The sequence below is a fragment of the Canis lupus genome, chromosome 28 (assembly GCF_048164855.1).
Source record: "Canis lupus baileyi chromosome 28, mCanLup2.hap1, whole genome shotgun sequence".
NCBI lineage: Eukaryota > Metazoa > Chordata > Mammalia > Carnivora > Canidae > Canis > Canis lupus.
This window is the reverse complement of record NC_132865.1, coordinates 25,968,706-25,991,766: the sequence shown is the minus strand read 5'-3', so window position 1 is coordinate 25,991,766 and position 23,061 is coordinate 25,968,706. Positions and strand designations below refer to the sequence as shown.

The following is a 23,061-nucleotide window of genomic DNA, read 5'->3' as shown; positions in this document are numbered from 1 at the left end:
CCCTGTCAGTATCATTGAGAATCGCAGGACTGTGTGGTATGAAAAAAGTTCTCACACATCTAGTGTCAGAAGTAATTGAGAACCGAGGAGAAAAATAGTTTCCCATTACAGGACAAAAGAGAGAGAAGCATCCTGTGTAACTCCTAAGCCACTGATTTATACAATTAAATAATTGGTGGTGCCATTTTCTGGGTAGAGAACATCAGAGGAAAAGTAAGTTGAAAGACAGAAGTAAAAATGAGTTCCATTTTGGACATGTTTGGTTTCAAGAGAATGTAGAACCTCCAAAAGACTGAGAGAAATCTGGACATGAGATAAAACTTTCTAAATTATCAGTAAATAATTGGATGTTGAACCCAAAAGAATAAATGCATTGACTAGGAAAAGTACAAGGAAAAGAGAACAGAGTTTCATGTAACATCATCATTTAAATGATAGCCAACAAGAGAAGCCTCCAGAACAGACTAATTTGGATCATTATCATCATCATCATCATACTATCAGAAGTAGTAAGGAGCTGAGGTACATAGGTATCAGAGAACTCAAGGGAAACTAACAGAAGTCTTTTCAAATGATTTTGTGCTGTAGACAAGTCAATTAAGACAACTGGGAAGTATCCATCTGATTATGCCATTTTAGAAAAGCAAAATGCTTGTTTCTGAGGGTTGTTTAGGAAGATAATGGAGAGCCCTCTAAAGAGAAATAGAACACTCAACAAGCAATCATTTCTTGTCCCTCACTACTCTAGGCCTAGTAGGTAGCTGGATGGGTAAATCACTCAAGATCTTCGGGGTGCCACTTGCAGCAAAAGAAAAGCATCTTCATGGGCAGCCCTGGTGGTGCTGCGGTTTAGCGCCGCCTGCAGCCCAGGGCGTGATCCTGGAGACCCCGGATGGAGTCCCACGTCAGGCTCTCCGTATGGTGCCTGCTTCTCCCTCTCTCTCTCTCTCTCTCTCTCTCTGTCTCTATGAATAAATAAATAAAATCTTAAAAAAAAAAAAAAAGAAAAGCGTCTTCAACTTTAGGAGCATTCACATAATAGTACCTAATGAGCTAATTATCTACCTTCAGGCTCTTTCTTTGTCAACACATTATAATCAGAGACAGAGTTGGATATAATTGTGAAGGAGAAAATCTGACTCAAGGATCCTTAGCCTACCTGCTGCTGATGATCTAGTGTCCTACGTTTTCCCATTCCATTTCCCAAGACACCATAATCCCTGAATGCAATAGTTCCCACAGGTGTATGTGCTGCAGCCATGGTTAAATTTTTTTTCCTATATTCTTCCCTCCAAATTAGACATGCTTTTTCTACTTGCCTCTTTTTCAGAGTCCCATGAGCAGGAGATAAACCACTCAAAAGCATTGTAATGCAATGGAAAAAAGCTACTGAACTTGCAATCAATTGGCTGGATTCCCAGTTTTACCATTTATCAGAACTGTGTGACATTTTAGTAGGTAATTTTTCCATGAATCTCTCTAAGCCTCAGAATACCTACCTCTCAAAGGTATATAGATTTGAAGAGGGGGTAGTATGTCAAAACTCTCTTTTAACGTAATATAGAGCCATCCAGTCTTCCCAATCAAATCTCTTGGAATTATAATTTGTCTAGCATGGAGTCAGATTTACTTTGGTAATTGATGGACTTTTTTCATCTAAGTTTCTGTGAGAATGTTATTTCTGAAACTCTGTAAGAAGAAACAAACACCTCATGTCTGGGTGGGCTGAGTTCTCTTGTGTTTAATCAGAAAGGTGTGATGAGCCTCAAAGGAGGAATTTCTTGTTACTTCCTGTTTTAGCAGCCCTATATAGAAACAGCAAACTAGCATTTTAATGTTGCTTTACCATCTCCAAAGCATTCTTGCACACAATTTGAAATTACCCCAGGATAGCTGGTCAACTGTGATCTCACAACGGACTGAAGGCAGAAGCAGATATGAAAAACTCAACTGTTTTCTATTAAGCCAAATATAAGAAATTAGCAAAAATGTAAAACAAGGTGACTCTTCTCTCAAATTTTGTCTTAGAAAATATAGTCTTCATAAAAATGTGTTAATTATACAAATATCTAATGCAGGTTTTTAATGAATTAATATATACTTGATTTAATTTCTAATATGGAAACTACCAATAGCTCCAACACACATCAACCAAAACTGGAAGAATCAATCAATTAATTTTAAGAGTGTAATGGAGTCCTGAAACAAAAATGTTTGAAGTGCTGGTGTGATGCCCAGTGAGATGGTATTTTAAATATTTTTTACTAAAGAAATCTGCCTTTTGGGGCAGCCCGGGTGGCTCAGTGGTTTAGCGCTGCCTTTGGCCCAGGGTATAATCCTGGAGACCCAGGATCAAGTCCCACGTCGGGCTCCCTGCATGGAGCCTGCTTCTCCCTCTACCTGTGTCTCTGCCTCTCTCTCTCTCTTTCTCTCTCTCATGAATAAATAAATAAAAATCTTAAAAAAAAAAAAAAAGAAATTTGCCTTTTGGAAATTGCTAATTATTCCTTAGTTTCTGATAGTAGCCCCATGGAGTTGCCTTGAAGACTTCATTTTTTCACTTTTCCTAGACAAGTCACCAAAATGCCCTTCAATTACTAACAGACACTGTACTGGCATCAAGGTCCAACTCCCTCACCCCACTGAGAGACTAAGCTCAAAGGCTGACCAAGATGGAGTGGGTGAATTTGCATAAGAAGCCCAGAGGCTGCAGGTAGGGACCAACAGGAAGGAAGTAAGAACCCCACCTCCTTTGCCTCCTCCTTCAAAGTTACCGTAATTGTCACCTGTGTTGAGAGGCAGGGAAACTCAACAGTACTTCTCAGGGTCACCCTAAGGTCATGGATCAGGGGAAGGATTCTTACTAGGCCTTAATGACAGCTGACCCCACAGAAGTGTCAATGGAAAAGACCATTTCACTAAAGGAAGTTATTGAGAACCTGGGGCTGCTTGGGCATGGGGTGCCATGGGTAAGGGAAGAATTGCTTCCCCAGTAAGTTCTGGTCAGTGCAGCAATGGCAATGGCAGTAAGCTTTGTACTTGGCAACTTCAGTACCACCACACTTTCTGTAGCATAGCCCTTGAAAGTGGACTGGATGCCCAGGTTGGGGCAGTGACACCAGTGGGTAGGAGCAGCGGCAGCAGGTTAGAACAAGTGCTCTTGTAGTACTGAGCACTTTCCTCCCTGCAAGGCAATATTAACTCAGGTTGACCTCCCAGATTAAGTTCCTGGTGTTCACGAATTGATCGCTGGAGGGCCCCCTCCCAGCCTCACCTCATCCAGGACCTCTGGCTAAAAAGGCAGGTAGGGGTCCAGGGGTAGCAATTGGAAAACCGCTACAGGGTAACATTTTTTGCACTCTAAACTGATGGCACTAAACACAGTTTCAGTTTCATTCCTGTGGTATGCAGAATAATGACCTCCCAAAGATATCCATGTCCTAATCCCTAGAAACTGTGAATACAGTACCTTACATGGCAAAGGGACTTTGCAGATGTGATTAAAGTTAAGGACCTTAAACTCTGAAAATCATCCTGGATTATCCAGGCAGATCAAATCTAATCACATGAATCCTCAAAGCAGAGAATCTTTCCTGCTACGGTCAGAGACAGATGAGACAACAGGTGCAGATGGGACAACAGGCTATATGAGAAAGGCTCCGTAGGCCATTGCCTGCTTTGAAGACAGAGGAAGGGGGCCACTGGCCAAGGACACTGAAAAAGATAAGGAAATGGGAGCACCTCGGTGGCTCAGTTAAGCATCTGCCTTCAGCTCAGGTCATGATACCAGGGTCCTGGGATGGAGCCCTGCATCAGACTCCCTGCTCAGTGGGGAGTCCGCTTCTCCCTCTCCCTCTACTGCTCCCCCTGCTTGCGCTCCAATAAATAAATAATTTTTTTAAAAAAAAGGACACATATTTTCCCCTAGGGCCTTCAGAATCAAATGTAGTTCTACCCTGAATTTAGTCCAAAGGAGGCCCAAGTTGGAACTTCTAACTTCCATAACTGTAGATAATAAATTTATGTCATTTAAGCTATTGGGTTTGTGAAAATTTAAACAGAGCACCAAAAACAATCACTAATCAGTGCCTTGCTCAAAGAGAATTCCTAAACTCATAAGACACTAGCTTGAGGATTGTGTGGCAATAGCTGGAAGGGACCAGCTGAGCACAGAGTGAATGAACACCTCTGGAGAAGCTCAAATGGGGATCCCAAGCGGCAAGAAACTCGAAGAGTCCTGTGGTAGGTCACCTCCAGGTCCAGGAGCAAATGATCTTGATGACTACATGAAGGACTGGGAGTATATTATTGAAATCTTTTGCATACCATCTCAGGACTTAATTTTAAAAGTTACCTTAGGAATCATCTCTAGTCCCTTCATTTCCTCATGTGTGATTCTCCTCCATCAAATGGCACAAGTTCCTTTTGGGACATTGTGTGCATTTTGTTTGTAAGTGGAGGCCTTGCTATTGGCTTCCTGGAGGGCTCCGAGAAGGTATTCTCTCATATTTGTTGGGCAAGTGCTTGCTTAAAAGAGGTCAAGATAGCACAGCAGCATTGTTAAGAGCTGTCTTTGGAGTCAGATAAGTGGGCTTGAAAACTCACTTTCTACCATTTTCCAGCTGTTTGACTTTGTGCACTTTCTTCATTAACTTCCCTATGCCTCATTTCTCTCAGCTATAAAATGGGGAATAATCGTAGTACTTCCTCTTGGAGTTCTCTGTGAAGATTTAATTAAATGATACATAGAAAGTACCTGACACATAAGTGTTATTATGATCTAGCCTGGGTGGGTCCTTCAAGGGACCCAAGGGTTACATTTACTTCATTACAAACCAGACAAATGATCCTTAAGGAAAGATTCATCCACTTGTGCATGCCTGTCCCATCAATGCAACTGACAAAAGTCACAGCTACCAGCCAAATTAAATTTGGCTCATGTCTGTTCTCAAGAGCAGGAAAGTTATCCTAAATAATTCAAATAATAATATTTAACCCTTTTGGGGATTGACCATGTGCCAAGTGCTATTCTAAAGCACATACACACATTCATTCAGTCTTCAAAATAAACTTATACCATAGTACTATAACTACCGCCTTCTTACAGATAAGGGAATCAAGGAACAGAAAGGTTAAGTAATTTTCCCAAGATCACACAGCTGAGGGGGATCTCTGGGTGGCTCAGCAGTACGGCCCCTGCCTTCGGCCTAGGGCATGGTCCTGGGGTCCAGGAATCAAGTCCCGCATCGGGCTCCCTGCATGGAGCCTGCTTCTCCCTCTGCCTGTGTCTCTGCCTCTCTCTCTGTGTCTCTCATGAATAAATAAATAAAATCTTTAAAAAAAAGAAGAAAGAAAGAAAGAAAGAAAGAAAGAAAGAAAGAAAGAAAGAGAAAGAGAAAGAAAGAAAGAAAGAAAGAAAGAAAGAAAGAAAGAAAGAAAGAAGAAAAAAAGAAAGAAAGAAAGAAAGAAAGAAAGAAAGAAAGAAAGAAAGAAAGAAAGAAAGAAAGAAAGAAAGAAAGAAAGAAAGATAGATAGATCACACAGCTGAGAAATAGTGAGGCCTGGACAGTGTGCTCTGAGTTCCATGCCTTTAATCACTACATCATAATATAAGTCTTTGAATAAAGTCATAATAGAAATATAAACCAATAAATCAAAAAATATTGGCCCTTCCCCTCACCAAGAAATAGGCAAATACTGATTGGTTACTAACAACTTAACAGGAGCTAATCTTCTCAAAGGGCCAATGGTTTTAAATACCGGGGTTTGGGACAGTCTTAACTGATCTTAACTACTTCCGTTGTGTGTTGTGTAGCATTTAAAATTTTTGGCAAAATTACTATTATTTTAGGAAGAACATGAGAAGTTCTTTTTGGATGAGTTGTTCCCCTTTGTCCTTTTTAAAGAACAAGAATGCAACTGAGTAAATTTAAAGATCTAATTGGCTTTATCCAACGATTCATGAATCCGACAGCAACCTATCTAGCAAGTGGAGAGATGTTCCAAGGAGTTGTACAATGGACAGTTTTTATGGGAAGAAGGATGGTGCAAGGAAGTTACTAGTAAAAGAAAAGAAAGAGATTGTTTCCGGCAAGGTCACTTTCCTTAGGTGGAACACCAGGAGGTCTTATAAGGTAGATGACCTCATATATAAGGTGGCAGATTACCTCACTGCAGCTGACCAGAAAATCCCTGAGCAATTGGTTAATATATTTCTAGGGGAGACTGCAACTGCAGTTAGGTTAAGTATTAAGCCCTGGTTTGGGGACCTTGCCTAGCATATGTGACTCCATTTGAGCCCGTGGTTTTCTTTATAACACCCTATACAGCCAGGGCACTGAACAAAGAAGGAGGTGGTTTGGGACACCATGGAAAGGAAGTATTAATCCAGACTATACCTAGGACTTGACAATATCCATTTATCCCTTTCTTTTCAATTTATCCCTAGGCATTCTGCTAATACTTCTTGCTAGGTAACGTTTTTTTGCTTTTCAGTGGCTGCCCCAGTGACCCCAGCTAAACTGTTGGTTGATCTCAACCCTAAACCATTATATTCTACCTTGTAACTTTCCCTAGATCTCAAAGGGGCTATTTAAACACTAATTACTTCTCATAGTCCCCTGTGAAGTCCCCTCTGAGACCAGAGAAGTTATTTAGAGTATAAAGGAAAGAAAAAGTCCTGGGAATGAGGAAATTTGAGCCTCCTCCTCCCCACCTGGGACTGTAGTTGCTGATCCAATGAACATTTGTTTGGCTCTGCCTGGGATTTCCCTTCTTATCCTTCTTGTGTTTCCTTGAGCCCATCTGCTTTCAGGGTATTTGGGTTAAAGCTATAAAATTAAAGTTCCTTATACTTTATACTTTCTTCCTTCTTCCCCACTCCACCATCTCAACTGACTCAATTCCCCAAAACACTCTTAAAAAACCTTACAAAGTGTTCTCACATAGCAAAACTTGCTGCTAAAGCTTCTTCCCCAGTTGAGGCAAGCATATCAGAGTCAGTAATATAATTGAAAAGTGATTGATCTTTTGCATCTAAGCCAACCACCTGTTGCCTTAGATGTTGCCATCATGAATAATATAATTAGCAGGTGTTAAGAAAATGTGAGATTTCTTAGATGTACATACTCATGGTTTTTTTTTTTTCATACTCATGGTTTTAAAGATAAAATAATGTGATATCTATAATTTATGTTTAGGTCTATTTAGCATTTGTCTTCTTTGCTAGATTATAAATTTTATGAGGAAGGAGGATGTGCCTGTTTTATTCTCTACTATAACCCTGACCCACAACAGATCTTCAATAAATATTTCTTGACTGATTAAATGAGAAAATTAATATGAAAGAATCACACAAAAGGCAGCATTAAGAGCAGTCTGATCATTCAGAGGCAGTAATCAGCAGGCCCCTCTGTGAATGTTCCTTTTGGGTGATGGGTTGTCACCAAAAGAAACACCCTGCTTCAAAAAATTTGGATAGTACTAATGTTATAAAATTAACAATTTCAACAGATATTTTAAATGCATTTACAAAACGAATTCCATAAAAAGTTTTTCTCATTTTCCATGGATTTTTTAAAAAGATTTATTCATTTATTCATGAGACACACAGAGAGAGAGAGAGAGAGAGAGAGAGAGAGAGAGAGAGGCAGAGACATAGGCAGAGGAGAAGCAGGCTCCCCGCAGGGAGCCCAATGCAGGACTTGATCCTGGATCAGGATCACACCCTGAGCTGAGCCGAAGGCAGATGCCCAACTGCTGAGTCACCCAGGTGTCCCACTTTCCATGGATTTTAGTGAAGAAATTCTAGTACACGTACAATAAGAAGCAGAAACCCTTTCTCATCTACAAAACCACAGATACATTTTCCAATTCACTTTGCCACAGCCTCCCGAAGGAGACTCAAAAATTGCCAAACTCAAATATTGCTAGAACTCAATTCCAAAACTCAGAGGAAGGCAAGTTTTTAATCACCTCTGGGATGTTCACTTTCAATAATATTTTTTAGGGCTAAGAAAGAATAAGCCCAAATATAGCTCTAAAATGTTGAGCTATCTACTTTTATAACTTTGTTGGTGATAGAATTGTTGTTGCTTTGTCTAATCCTGCTGCAGTTTGACCCTTCTCTGTGGGAACTTGGTGATTAATAATGCCCTTAATTGCTTTTCCTCCTGCCCTCACAGCTGGTAGAAGTGATGTATATCACAAAGAAACACTGAACCAAGTTTTAAGGACGGAAAGAAAGTGAGGATGTAGTGCTGCTGGGTTCTGCCTCCTTCCTGAACTGTGGGAGGCCAGGGAGCCTCTTCCTCATTAAGGAGAAAGCCTCAGTTCAGGCACGTGGCATCAGTCTTGCTCCCCATCACAATTGCTGTTCCAGGTCATGACTGAAAGGGAAGCATTCCTAAGTCCCCAGGCTTTAGTTAAGAGTCTTCCCCATCTGGCCCACAGGTCTATGGGGTGCGAGTTAAGGAACCAATGAACTATGTTTCCGTCCTCGGGTCCTTTGCTGACACTTAGTTGATGCAAGAGTTCAGGGACTCAAAGTGTCAGAACCATGGCTTTTCCTGTGCTATGAATCAAGCGCAGGGGTTCAATAGGAGCTAAGATCATAGGAACATTATCTGAACTCAGTGCAAATGATGGAATCTAATCAAGTAAGGAAGCACTGCAGAGGGGAAAGTGTAATAATGGGCAGTGAATGTGACTTTGATTTAGGAAGTGAGATCTATGTTATTTGAGATAACTCAGTAACTTTCCAAAAAGACAGACTGATTTTATACAATTAGGTTCCCTCAACTACTGAAATCCCTCCTGATAACTTTATTCTTTTGCTTTTAATACAGACTTTTTAGGAGAACTGGTATGGATGGGGAGGGCAGAGAGGGACTACACATTGTCAAGCAGCAGATTGCCTTGAACTTAAAAAGGGCCAGGATCTAAAATCTCAAAGAGCTTTTGCACCTATAAGATGAATAGGAACGTAAATGTAAAATGTATTGAAGGGAATCAGAATATGTCATCTCAAAATATGCCACTTGGGCATAAGGATTATCTTGAGCTGAAGGTAACTGAGAAGCAGTAGACCCTGGAGGAGCTCTCTGCCCTTCTAAGAGCAGGGCAAACATTTCCCTTTCATTAAAGAAATTTCCATTTGTAAAGGTATTCCACACACACACACACACACCTATATCAAGAAGAGAACACAAGATATAATTAACATGTAACCATCTTTTTCTTGTCTACCCATGTATTTAACAGACTGCCTTATTCCCCTGCTTAAAATACTCCAGTGGCTTCTCATTCCACTTAGGATAAATCCAAATTCTAAATAATCCAGCCCCTACCAATATCTCCAAATTTACAGTCTACCACAACCCCCCTCACTTACTGTGTTCTGGCAAAAGCAGACTTCTTTCTGTTCCTTGAACACCCTAGACTACAGAGTTGTCAGATTTAGCAAATAAAAATACAGGATGCCTGATAAAATTTGAATTTCAGATAAAAATGAATTATTTTTTGTATAAGTATGACCCATACAATATTTGGGACAGTATATACTCATTGTTTATCAAATTTAAATTCAAATTCAAACTTAACTAGGCAGCCTATATTTTACCTGGTGTATCCTTGTTCTAGGCCTTGGTATTTGCTGCTGTTCCCTTTTCTGAAGCCCTTTACTCTCAGATCACTGTCATATGACTGACCTTTCTTTGTCATTCAAATCACAGAGCAGAGGCAACTGAGTGGCTCAGTCAGTAGAGCATGTCTGCCTTCTTTGGCTCAGGTCATGATCCCAGGGTCCAGGGACTGAGCCCTGCATCAGGCTCCCTGCTCTGCAGGAAGCCTGCTTCCTCCCCCTCTCTCTGTTGCTCCCCTTGCTTGTGCTCCTGCATTCTAATTAATAAATAAAATAAAACAATAAAATAATGAAATGAAATAAATAAAATATATTTTTTTAAATGACAGAGCAAATATCACCTCCTCAGAAAATCATTCTCTGATCACCCCATCTACATGACTCCCAACACACATATCTCTCCCTAACCCACTCTCTAACTCATCATCTTATTTTTCCCTTCTTGACACATAAGCCCTTTTAAGGCTGGCACCTTGTCCCTCTTGTTCACTCTTATATCCCATTACCTACAGTGTCTGGCATATAGTAGATGTTCAATAAAATACTTGCTGAATGAATTAATGAATGAATGTCCTCCCAATATACTAGCCTGGATAACACCTGTACATTTGAAAAGACTGCAGGTATTAGGAAGTGAAAGTACTTTTACTTCAGAAAATGGAAGGAAGCATTATTAGAAGTAGCCATATAAACTAAGCACACACTACCTCAACTATAACCCTAACCAAATTATTTTGCTATTAACTTTACCACCAGAAATTAAGAAAAAAAGAAATAATTCTAATTCTTGGAAATGAATCATTCAAACTACCTCTCTTTTTAAAGAAAAGAAAAAATAGCAAAGCAAGCTTTGAATTTAAAAAAACAAGAAAAACTGTCACTAATTAGATATTTAATACTGTTTATTCTAAGTAGCATATTAACTGTAGTTCAACTGTTTAACACAATAAATCCCTGCTTTGTGTAGGCTTCATGGAACAACTCTCTTGAATTAATATACCCTTATTTCCATGTTTAATAATAGAATTTGTATAATATTTTAAATCTTATAAAGTATTTTAAAATGTAGAACCCAAAAAATAAAATAAAATAATAAAATAAAATATAGAACCCTATTTGACCATTCTGCATACTCTAACCTGGACCACAATTTTTCAGTTATTATAGAGGATACAAATTTAGTTTTACCATTGCTTTTACGATATTATTTTAAAAACCTCTAGGTACAGGGATCCCTGGGTGGCGCAGCGGTTTAGCGCCTGCCTTTGGCCCAGGGTGCGATCCTGGAGACCTGGGATCGAATCCCACATTGGGCTCCCGGTGCATGGAGCCTGCTTCTCCCTCTGCCTGTGTCTCTGCCTCTCTCTCTCTCTCTCTCTCTGTGTGTGTGTGTGTGACTATCATAAATAAATTAAAAAAAAAAAAAAAACCTCTAGGTACAATATTGTTCCTTTTAGGAAACATTATCTGGTTTATAACAATCTGTCTACAGTGCCATTTTCAAGAATGCTTTACTGTAAAAAACAACTGCCTTCATATGGTTAGCTTTTTAAGTTCTAAAGACCTGTTGATTTTAATTTATCTGGTCAAAGTAGTAATTAATGCACATTAGTGTGAGTTTCCTGATTCCTACTTTTTGCATTCATTGCAATAAGAGAACTAATTATTAATTCTTCAGGAAATTGTCAGTGAAAGAGAATATCAGAGTAAGTATCTCATAACATATGTTTCGATTCCTTAAAAGCATGGTTACCATGTTCTCATACTTTAAACCCACATTTCTTGGTCCCATGCTTTGAAGTTGAGTATCCTTTAATTCTTCTTTGAAGCAATTATAGCAGAGTCTAAAGTTGAGTTGCTTTCCTGGGCTTCTCCCCTTGAAGGCTGAGAGAGTGATTAATATCCTTTTTGGCCTTGGGATGATTTTATCCAGGGATGTAGCAGTAGTTCCATTTGCTTCTTCATCCTTAATCTTCAGTCTTCTCTCACTGATATGCTGAACTTCTTCAGTACAGTCTGTCAGTAGTGAGCCATGGAGCCGCTGAATTAATTGCCGCTGCTCCAAGCATACCAGGCAGTCTAGCAGTAGACAGAATCATGTGACTCCAAAATGGATAATTCAGACATCAGCCCAAAGTAAAAATGACTGGGAAAGGTTATGATCTCAATTTATTCTTAGTCTTTTTTGATCTCCCTATAACACACTTAATACATTTTTGTTCTCTTTGTGCCAAGTAACACAACTACATAGCCCAGAGTGCCAATTATTCCAGTTTACATGAGCTAAGGGATTGAAAGTTTCTTCCTAAAATCTTTAGACAATCATACAGATGGCATTTCAGTTATAAGCTTATCCATTCACTATTCTATATCTTCCAATTTTTACCTGCATAAAGTAAAACAAACCTTGCCTTCTTTTTTTCACCTATCCCCCTCCGTAAAACCCAGGAGACATCAGTCCTGCCCCCAGTTGGGGTGGCAAAGGAATTCCTGGCAGTTATCCAGCTGATTCACTTGCTTCAGGAGACCTGAAGACTCATAGATTCACTCATCCGCTCATTCAATATATATTTATTAAATGCCTATGAGGCATTGTGCTAAGTACTGTGAGGAAATAAAGATGATTCAGATCTATCCACCGAATTTAAGCTTTTAAGAAACAGAAGGCTTTCTCAAAAACAGAAGTATTTTTTACTCTTTTTCCTATGCTCACTATGTTAGATACGCTGATGAAATGATAACCTAATCATTGGTCAAAGTCAGACACAGCTATATCCTCAAACTGTTTAAGATCATTACATCAGGATTTCCTTGAACCCTAGGTTATAAATTATAAGCAGTTATGTTTTCATGATGAAACCCCTTCTTTTTTTTTTTAATTTTTTTTTAATTTTTATTTATTTATGATAGTCACACAGAGAGAGAGAGAGAGAGGCAGAGACACAGGCAGAGGGAGAGGCAGGCTCCATGCACCAGGAACCCGATGTGGGATTCGATCCCGGGTCTCCGGGATCGCGCCCTGGGCCAAAGGCAGGCGCCAAACCCCTGCGCCACCCAGGGATCCCGAAACCCCTTCTAATATAAGTCTATAACCATAAAAGTAATGAAACATATTAAGAATCATACATATTACAATTGTTATATTGTTGATCTTGATAATTTAAAGTTATCAATAGAGGAGTGTCTTCCTCTTACACTTCAGTTAAAAAGCTGGGTATGGCAAAAAGGAAATTGCAGTCAGGGTTTATGCTTTTCATCTTTGTATTCCCAATGACTGATACAGTGTCTGGTATGTGCTAGGTGCTCAATGATATTCACTGGACAAATGAATGAATGAAAATTACATCTCTCATCCTGCCTTGAGTCTCAAATTCCATCACAAACTGCATGTTCCATTAATATCTTAAACTCAACAGGTTACAAACTCATTTTCTTCCCCCTCAAAAAATATCCTCTTTTTTATGATTTTCTTTTTCTATTATTTTATGATTTCTCTTTTTATTATTTCTATTTCTACTATTATTTCTATTACTACTACTACTAATAGAAATAGAAAATCACCCAAGTTCAAATCTACGCCAGTTCCTCATCTCATATTCAATTATTACCAATTCCTGACAAGAGTTTCTTGAGGATATTTCTCACATCTGTCCTTTTTTCATTCATCTCCACTGTTGACCATGGACCAATTTATCTTCCTATGACTCTAATCAGTTTGCTCCCTGGAAGGTATGGGTATGTCTCCTTTGTCAGATGAACTAAACACTTTAACTTGGCATTCAAGATCCCACACGATCAGATCCAGAATTACCTTTCTAGCTCTAACTTGAGTAGGTCCATTACATATACCTTATGTTCCAGTTCAACAGGAGTACAACTCCTCATTCTGTTCAGACATTATTCCTTTTCTTTCTTTTTTGTTTCAAGTTTTTATTTAAATTATAGTTTACTAACATATATTTATTTCAGGAGCAGAATTTAGTGATTAATCACTTATATATAACACTCATTGCTCATCACCACAAGGGTCTTCCTTAATACCCATCACCCATTTAGCTCATACCTCACCCACCTCCCCTTCAGCAACCCTGTTTGTTCTCTACAGTTAAGTCTCTTATGGTTTGCCTCCCTCTTTTTTTCTCCCTTCCCCTATGTTTATCTGTTTTTTCCCTTAAATTCCACATATGAATGAAATTCATACAGTATCTGTCTTTCTCTGACATATTTTGCTTAGCATAATACAGTCTAGCTCCATCCATGTCATTGTAAATAGCAAGACATCACTCTTTTTGATAGTTGAGTAACATGCCTGTGTGTGTGTGTGTGTGTGCGCACACAGCTCATCTCTATTCATTAGTTAGTTGATGAACATTTGGGCTCTTTCCATAGTCTGGCTATTGCTGATAATGCTGCTATAAACATCAAGGTGTGTGGACGCCTTCAAATATGTATTTTTGTATCCTTTGGCTAAATATCTAGTAGTGTAATTACTGGATCATAGATAGGATGGTTCTATTTTCAACTTTTTGAATAATCTCCAAACTGTTCTCCAGAGTGGCTGCATCAGCCTGCATTTCCACCAACAGTGCAAGAGGGCCCCCCCTTTCTCCACACCCTCGCCAACACCTGTTGTTTCTGTGTCATTAACTTTAACCATTCTGACAGGTGTGAGGTGGTATCTCACCCTGGTTTTGATATGTATTTCCTTGATAATGAGTCATGTTGAGCATCTTTTCATGTGTCTGTTAGTCATCTGGATGTCTTCTTTGGAAATGTGTCTATTCATCTCTTCTGCCCCCTTCTTAACTGGATTATTTGGTTTTTTGGGGGTGTTGAGTTTGGTAAGTTCTTTATAGATTCTAGATACTAACCCTTTATCAGATATGTCATTCATAAATATCTTCTCCCAGTTATAGGCTGCCTTTTAGTTTTATTGATTCTTTCTTTTTTTTAATTTTTATTTATTTATGATAGTCACACAGAGAGAGAGAGAGAGAGAGAGAGAGAGAGAGAGGCAGAGACATAGGCAGAGGGAGAAGCAGGCTCCATGCACCGGGAGCCCGATGTGGGATTCGATCCCGGGTCTCCAGGATCGCGCCCTGGGCCAAAGGCAAGCACTAAACCGCTGCGCCACCCGGGGTTCCCTATTGATTATTTCTTTTACTGTGTGGAAGCCTTTTGTCTTGATGAAATCCCAACAGTTCATTTTTGTTTTTGTATCCCTTGCCTCCAAAGAAGTGTCTAATAAGAAGTTGCAACAGTCAAGGTCAAGGGAGGTTTCTGCTTGTGTTCTCCTCTAGGATTCTGACAGTTTCCAGTCTCACATTTAAGTCTTTCATCTGCTTTGAATTTATTTTTGTATATGAAGTAAGAAAGTGGTCCAGTTTCATGATTCTGCATGTCACTATCTGGTTTTTACAACACCATTTGTTGAAGAGACTGTCTTTTTCCATTGGATAGTCTTTCTTCCTTGGCTGAAGATTAGTTGACCATATAGTTATGGGCCCATTTCTGGGTTCTCTATTCTTCTCCATTGATCTATGTGTTTATACTATTTGGAGCTGCCTCAAAAAGTTAAAAATAAAACTACCATACAATCCAGCAACTGCAGTCCTAGGTATTTACCCAAGGCTACAAAAATACTTATTCGAAGAGGCACATGCACCCTGATGTTTATAACAGCACTATCAATAATAGCCAAACTATTGTGAGAGCCCAAATGTCCATCAACTGATGACTGAATAAAGATGTGGTATGTATACATACCATATATATATATGCATACCTATATATCACATATATATCACATGTATATCACATATATACATATATATATACACATACACACATACATGATGGCGTATTAGTCATCAAAAAGAATGAAATCTTGCCATTTGGAACAATATGGATAGAGCTAGAGTGTTTTATCCCAAGCAAAATAAGTTAGTCAGAGAAAGACAAATACCATATGATTTCACTCATATGTGGAATTTAAGAAACAAAGCAAATGAATTCAGAGGGAAAAAACAGAGGTAAACCAAGAAACAGACTCTTAACTATAGAGAACAAACTGATGGTTATGGGAGGGGAAGTGGATGGTGGGGTGGGATGAGTTAAATACGTGATGGGTATTAAAGAGGGCACTTGTTGTAATGAGCACTGGATGTTGTATGCAAGTGATGAATCACTAAATTCCATACCTGCATCTAATATTACATTGTATTCTAATTAATTGGAATTTAAATTAAGACTTAAAGATTAAATTAAATCAAATTAAGTTGTCTAATATTCACTGCCTATTCAAGTCTCTTCCTGTACCCCTTTTTCATCCTTCACCCAAGGATGAAGTCAAATTTTTAAAAAACTTAAAGCTGAAACACAGAGTAGCAGAGAACCTAACTACAAGTGCTTTCTTCACAAAATATTTTTGCTGAAAATGACTAACAATCACTCATACATAATCCAGTCACCACTTATTGAAGGATTACTGTGTACTATGCCAGGTACATTATTTATCTCTTATCCTACTCCATGAGGAAGATATTTTATTACTCCCAATATATAGACAGTAGCTAATAATTTTACTTTTTAAGTAGGCTCCATGTTCAGAGTGGAGCCCAACACAGGGCTTCAACTCATGACCCTGACTCAAGTTGGATGTTTGGCTGACAGAGCCACCTAAGAGCCCTGATAGTAGCTAATGATATTTTTAAAGAAGTTCACATTTTTGCAGTGCTTACTATGTTTCAGGCACTATTCCATATTCATTCACTCAACAAAATATTTTAGTATCTATTATTTACGAGGCACTATGTGCTAGGCAACTGAGCAGTAAGCAGACATGACAAAATCTCTGACTTCATAGAGCTTACTTTGGAAAAGGCAGACTTTTGTGAAGATAAACAAGGAAAATGTAAAGTAAGTAAAATCATGAAAGGTACCTAAATGAAAAAATAAAGCAGGCAAGTGGGATATGAAGTTCTCATTAATCCTCCAGCAAATATATACAGTAGAGACTTTTACTATCTTTTTACAAGCTAAAAAAAAAAAAAAAAGAAAAAAAAAGAATTGAAAGGATTTCAACATTGGTGGCTGTATTAATGGCAATGGCTATGGTGATGCCTGGCCCAGGGTGGGCAGAGCTGGAGGTGGAGGCATTTGTTCTCCCTAGGAGACATCAGGAGCTTGGTGGGGACTGAGCTTGGGAGGCCAGCCAGAGTACACACCTTCCAGCTTCTGGCATGGCAGTGGCATTCAGGTTCTAAACAGCTTCTAAGAAGTTGGGTGCAGATCTTCATGAAATTTTCAGTTACCTTGATGATGTCCCATTTAAGATGGGAGACAAATTCAAGACAACAGGTGAAGTTAATCTATCTATTGGCTTCTCCTTACCTGATTGTTTACAGGTTGTCAGAAAAATATAGTCTGACTTCTCCTTGTAAAAGTAAACTATTGAGTGGACTGAAGATATTAAGAAAATCCAAGAATCTAAGAAACCCAGTGGGAATCAGCACAAAGCTAAGGAAGTAGGAGTTAAAGTGAATGCTAAGAGTAGCCCAGAGAGTGACAGCAAAATTAGCTTCTCTAAGACTCACAGTATAGCCATCTCCTATTAACCCCATCCTTGCAGCTTACAGCACAACAGCATCCTCATCCCAACTTGGGTCAGCAGCAATGACAGAAAGTTCTCAGCCCACTCCACACAAAGGCAGATTTCAATCCTGCTGACTTTGAATGTGAAGAAAGCCCATTTGATAACCTGGAGTTAAAAACTATTGTTGAGAAGGAAGAGCTGAGAAACATTCTAGTAGGAGCCATTAGACCCATTATTGGACAGTAACTTGCCCAGAGGAGGCTCTGTGTTACAGGATGAGATCCTGAAGCAGGCTAATCTAGACATCAAGCCTCTTTATAAAACCACTGGCTTTATAACCTTACCACAGTTGGGCAACTATGAAAAGATGTCACTGTCTTCCAAAGTGTCCCTCCTCAACCCATTCCTGTAGTAAGCAATATCAAATCTTAGTCCTTTCCCAAACTTGACTCTAATGATAGCAATCAGAAGACAGCCAAGCTGACAAGCACCTTACAAAGCACATCCTGCTCCCACAACGACATCTTCTGAAATTCTCTAAAGCCTTCTACTGAAAACAGTGCCAGGGAGTTTAATAGGCATCATATTCTTGGGCTTGAACTCAGACAGTGGCATAGAAGTGCCAACCCTAACCTCCTCAGATGCCTTCCCTCTCTATCTTGTCTGTGTACACAGAAGAATCATCATCTGCAAATATGGGTCCCAGAGTCCCTCCTAATTTCTCAGTGTCACAAGTACCCAACACTCCCAATTGTCCCCAGGCCTATTCTGAACTGCAGACACTGTCCCCCAGTAAGTGGAAGTGTATGGAGAAAGTGGTCAACATGAGCTATTCACCTGAGTGTGTCCTGAGAGCCATGAAGAAGAAAGGAGAGAATATTGGATAGATTCTCAACTATCTCTGCACATGGACAGCTATGTGAGAAGGGCATTGAGCCTCTTATAGTGCAAGAGGCTCTGGAAATGCACCAGTGTTCAGAAGAAAATATGATAGAATCTCTTCAGTTGAGCAAATTTAAGGAAACAGGCTTTGAACTGAAACCCATTAAGGAAGGCAATGACCAGGACAATGCTTTGGAGGATCTCAAGGCCCCAGCAGGAGCCAGTTGAGACTAAGCCCTGCCTAGGCCTTGCCATGGGACCTCTACCACAGGAGGCCCCAAGGAGTACATGTCTGGGGAAAGGGAAGGGGCACACTTACCAATTTTCTTTTGGGGATAAAAGGTCAGGTAGGGAAACTGTACTTGCTAACAGCTGAGCTGGAGGAAAAGTAGGAAATATTTGGGCATGTGAAAACCTCCAGAACTACCCTTGCTTCTTCCATATTAACTGTATTTGTATTTTTAGAAGGGTCCCTCCCACTTCGGCCCTCCAGAGAGATTTCTCTAGTCCTTCTGGGGTCTGCAGATGTCGAACAGAAACCTGGCCCAGGTTTCTTCAGGCCAAAGAAGTCAGGGAAAAGGAGTGGGAGGACCAGACTTAGTGCTGCTTTAGGCCTAGCTGCTTTCCTCCCCTGCACTGGTAGACTGAACTCTAATCTAAGTTGAATACAACTGATAGGTTCTTCCAGGTTTGTCCTTTTCTCCTTTTAACAAAGTCTCTTAGTGTTATACTAGTTCTTCAATGTCTCTGAGGAGCAAATAATGCTCTTTTCCCCATAGGGTGCTGAGTTTGCTACTCTGCCAGTCAGTTACCATCTTTCCTGCCCCAGTTGGTTTCTTCTGGCTTGGTTTGGACCACATCCCTCTGATACCCAGGGTTCTAGAGCCCTATGACCTAGGAAACAGTCATCAGCTTAGGAAATCATTGGCCACTTCCCGCACATTGCATGAAGGAGAAACAGGCAATGATTTTAGTAGTCCAGCACTAACTCTACCTCAATTTTCCTTGGAGAATAGCCTCTTCCTCCAGCCCCCTGCTCTAGGATGACACAATGAATAACATCTAGTCACAGAAATCAGTCTCTTTTGTTTGTTTTATATTATGTTGTAAATCACTAAAGATCTAAATACACAGGAAAAAAATCTAGAGAGAGAATGAAATAACTTGCACTAATTTTATGGAGCTAAAGTTGATAAATAGTAGATAACCAAGAGGGCCTATAGAGGCTTTAGAGCCCTCATGCCATGTAATCTCTACTAGCACCCCAAGCCAAGCTTTGAAATTAATAAACAGTGTTTTCTCAGGATCTTATGTCTGGAGCTCTGGAGAGTAGCCTCAAAGCCCCAACACTTTACCAAACTAGCACTGCTCTGAAAATTCTATAGCTACACAACAGATGAAAGACAGAGCTGGTACATGATTTGCCAGTGACAAAAAGAAAAGAGACAATTATCACTCATCCTAAAAATAACCCTAGGAGACAGATATTGTTATTCCACTAGGGACAGTTATTCCACTAGGGACAGAGCAGATGAAGAAACCAAAGTTAAGTTACTTGTCCAAGTAACAATGGTTGAGGCAGGATTCCAGCCCACATCACTCTGGTTCCTAAACCTAAGGGAGACAATGGCCCAATGCAGACTATGGCTTAGGACCTCATGATGCCTTCTGAGAGTCATATGTTCTGAGGGCAGACACATCAGATTGGCCCAGGGCACAGCTATCTGACTCTAGTAAAAGTCTTTGAGAGAAATCAATAGGTGTATGTTAAAAAAAAAAAAAAAAAAAAAGGTACTTATAAAGTCATTTCTGAGCGGGGGGAAAAAGACCCTTCACAAGAAACCAGCCTCAAAGGAGCAATGTGAAGAGGCTGGCTGAAGGGAGAGGTGGTCGTAAGTACTTTTCCACCCCCTGAACAGTTTATTGGGCTCCCTGTCCTTACCCTTATGATTAATAGAGCTTCAAGAGCTGTTCAGTCTCCAGGCCATTTTGCTCTAGGAAGCTTTGATTTGAAAAATGAGACAAGTAGTTTCAGTGCTGTCATCAATAGGAAATTAGGAGATAAAAAGAAATCTATTTAAATGGCTTTTAAATATTCACAAGGAGAGCCATTGGGTCTTGGCCATGTTCCTCTCCTCTGTGCCCCTTGCCCAGATACCCCATTGCATCAGAATAATGAACACAAACTATGCCACTGTCAGCAGATGCTGAAGACAGTTGCAGTGAGTACAGCCAACATTGGCCTGAACTCTCTTGTCCCTCAGGAACTCAGGTCTTTGGGAATGAGGTTCAATAAAGAATCTTTGAGCTTTTCTAGAGCAGAGTGTAAGATGACTGGAAAGGTACAGGCAGAGGGAAATGACAATCTGATTCAAAAGAAGCTTTTAACTTTAGTTCTATGTAACTGACTATTCCCTTTCTTTTTGGCATCCAAGAAAATCAGAACCAAATTTGAAACTCAAGCACAATAATCTAGAGGCCTCTCCAGTCTGCAAATTTGTGGTCTTTTTTCCTACAGAGAGGCAGAACAGGAAGTGGTTAAGGGCATGAGTTCCCATATCAAACTGGCTTCAAATACTGGCTCTACTGCTTACAAGCCACGTGACTTTAGCCATCATATTTAATTTCTCTGATCCTCAGTTCCCTTTACCTCAAAATAAAGATTATAATAGCACCTACCTCCAAGGACTCTTTTATATATATTTTTATATATATTGTTTTTGACTCTTCAATTCAACCTTTATTTCCTGATCCACCAATTCCCTCACAAGCCTATAAACCTGCCTGATAGGTATTTCCACCTAGATATTCCAATGCTTAAAACTAACATGTCTGACGCCAAATCTATCAACTTCCCAAAATATCCTATTTTTCCAAGGACATTCCCATGCTCCTTACCACCTAGCCTTGAAAGTCTCACTCTCATTCAGTAGTTAGGCTTCAGTCTTACTGAGCAGACTGACAGTCAAGTACTTCTTGTTTTTTATCCATAGTATCTCTGACATCACTCCATTCTTTGCCAGCCTCTAAAGGCAGGTCTCCCACCTCAATGTTACCTTGTATCTCTATGAAGGTATCTCTAACACTGTGTACATCTCCCCGCTGCACCCCCACCAACTGCAATCCCTCATAGACCATAAACTCCTCAAAAGAAGGTTTGTTTTCTATTCATCTCAGCACCCAGCATCCTGCCTCGGGCACAATGGGTGCTAGTTTAATATTTTTTCAATGAACAAATAGATGGAAAGAAGTAATTGGTCTTTCTTTCTAGCAGATTCTCCTTTCCCATCTCCTTATCCCCATCCATTTTCTTCAATAGTTCTCCCTAGTTGTAATTCAATGGCATCATCATCATTGGTAATTTGCCACTTCTCAGATGAGAGTATAAGCCTTTCAAATTCAATCATGAATGGAATTTAAAGGGCTTTATTTGATATACTCAGTGCTTTTCAAAGAAAACTTGAAAAATTCAAAGCTATAGAACCTTTAAAAACTCCAATAGGCTTTAAATGTCCATTGAGACTATCACAAAACAGTGAAAATGAGCATTTATGAATCATTAGAGGGTTAAAGACCAAGTCCCTTAATTATCAATTCTAAAATATTATTTTATAAGGGGAATGCACATGTATTAAGAACAAATCATATAATTTACAAATCATTTCTAAATAGCTGTCTATGATACTCAGCTTATTAGGAGTTGTTATATTCTATTACTCAGAGGTCATTAGCACATTTTGCTAGCAGTATAGATCACATAATATCAAATGACAAGGGGAGAGCATGAAGTATCCCAATTATGATTTCTTTTAAAAAGGACTGCCATAACCTTCTCCCCAGAGTGGAAACTATATCTTGCAAAGTCTGAAAATGCGACAACCGTTCTCCATTAAATGGGCGGGGAAGATTACCTAAATAGAATAATAGCTAACATTTAATATGTGCCAGGCACAGTTTTAAGGGCTTTCCAATAATTAACCAAATCCCCATAAAGACTTAATGAGATAAGTAGTTATTGTCCCTATTTAACTGGTACAGAAACTGAGTCCTCACTGAGGTTTTAAGTAACACGTCCAAAACTGTATTACCTTTTAAAAAGGGAGCCACATGAAGCAGACATAGAGATATGCCACCCAGACACCCACCTCAGGGAAGGCTTCATGGCTAAACACTATAAAGATATATTTCTTGCCCATGCTACATATTTTCTACAGGTGTCAGGGTAGCTCTCTGTTCACTGTGATCACTCAGGGACCCAGACTGATGAGACAGTTATCATCTTGAATGCCTCTGATTTTCAATCCAGAGGCAAAGAGAGACCCCTGAGAGTCTAGTATCATCAATTAAATGTTCCTGGTTTAAAGTGGCACACATCATTCCTATGTATAGCTTACTGGTCAGAATCACAAAAAAGTCAGAAATGGCAACCCCATCATGTGATGAGAAAGGAGGAGAACTGAAAATACTTGATGAATTGTACTAATCTCAGTCACTTCTAGTGACACACTTAGCTATATGCATCTTGATCATTTGGGGAGTTTGGGGTTTCAGTAAAAATTCCAAGATTCCACCCCTTATCTACTAAATAGAAATGTCCAGTGTGAAGGATGAGACTACATATCCCCCTTCAGCCCTGGTGGCTCAGCGGTTTAGTGCCGCCCTCAGCCCAGGGTGTGATCCTGGAGACCTGGGGTCGAGTCCCGCATCGGGCTCCCTGCAATGGGGCCTGCTTTTCCCTATGCCTGTGTCTATGCCTCTCTCTGTGTGTGTCTCTCATGAATAAATAAATAAAATCTTAAAAAAAAAAAAGAATACATATCCCCTTTGTAGGCAGCCTGAAACCAATCCAAGACTATGCATCTGAGAATCATACCACCTAGAAGAGCTCCAAAGTTCCTTTCAAAGAAAGAATGCTAAAAAGCAGAAAACAGATTTTGGTGGACTA

General features: G+C 39.6%; 1 protein-coding gene and 1 pseudogene across 5 annotated transcripts in view; one reads left to right on the top strand and one right to left on the bottom strand.

The window, feature by feature from the left end:
• Positions 1-23,061, bottom strand: part of CRH (corticotropin releasing hormone) — a 201,973-nt gene that overhangs the window by 148,620 nt on the left and 30,292 nt on the right. The window lies entirely within an intron of this gene.
• Positions 2,874-18,344, top strand: LOC140620041 (ubiquitin-associated protein 1-like; annotated as a pseudogene).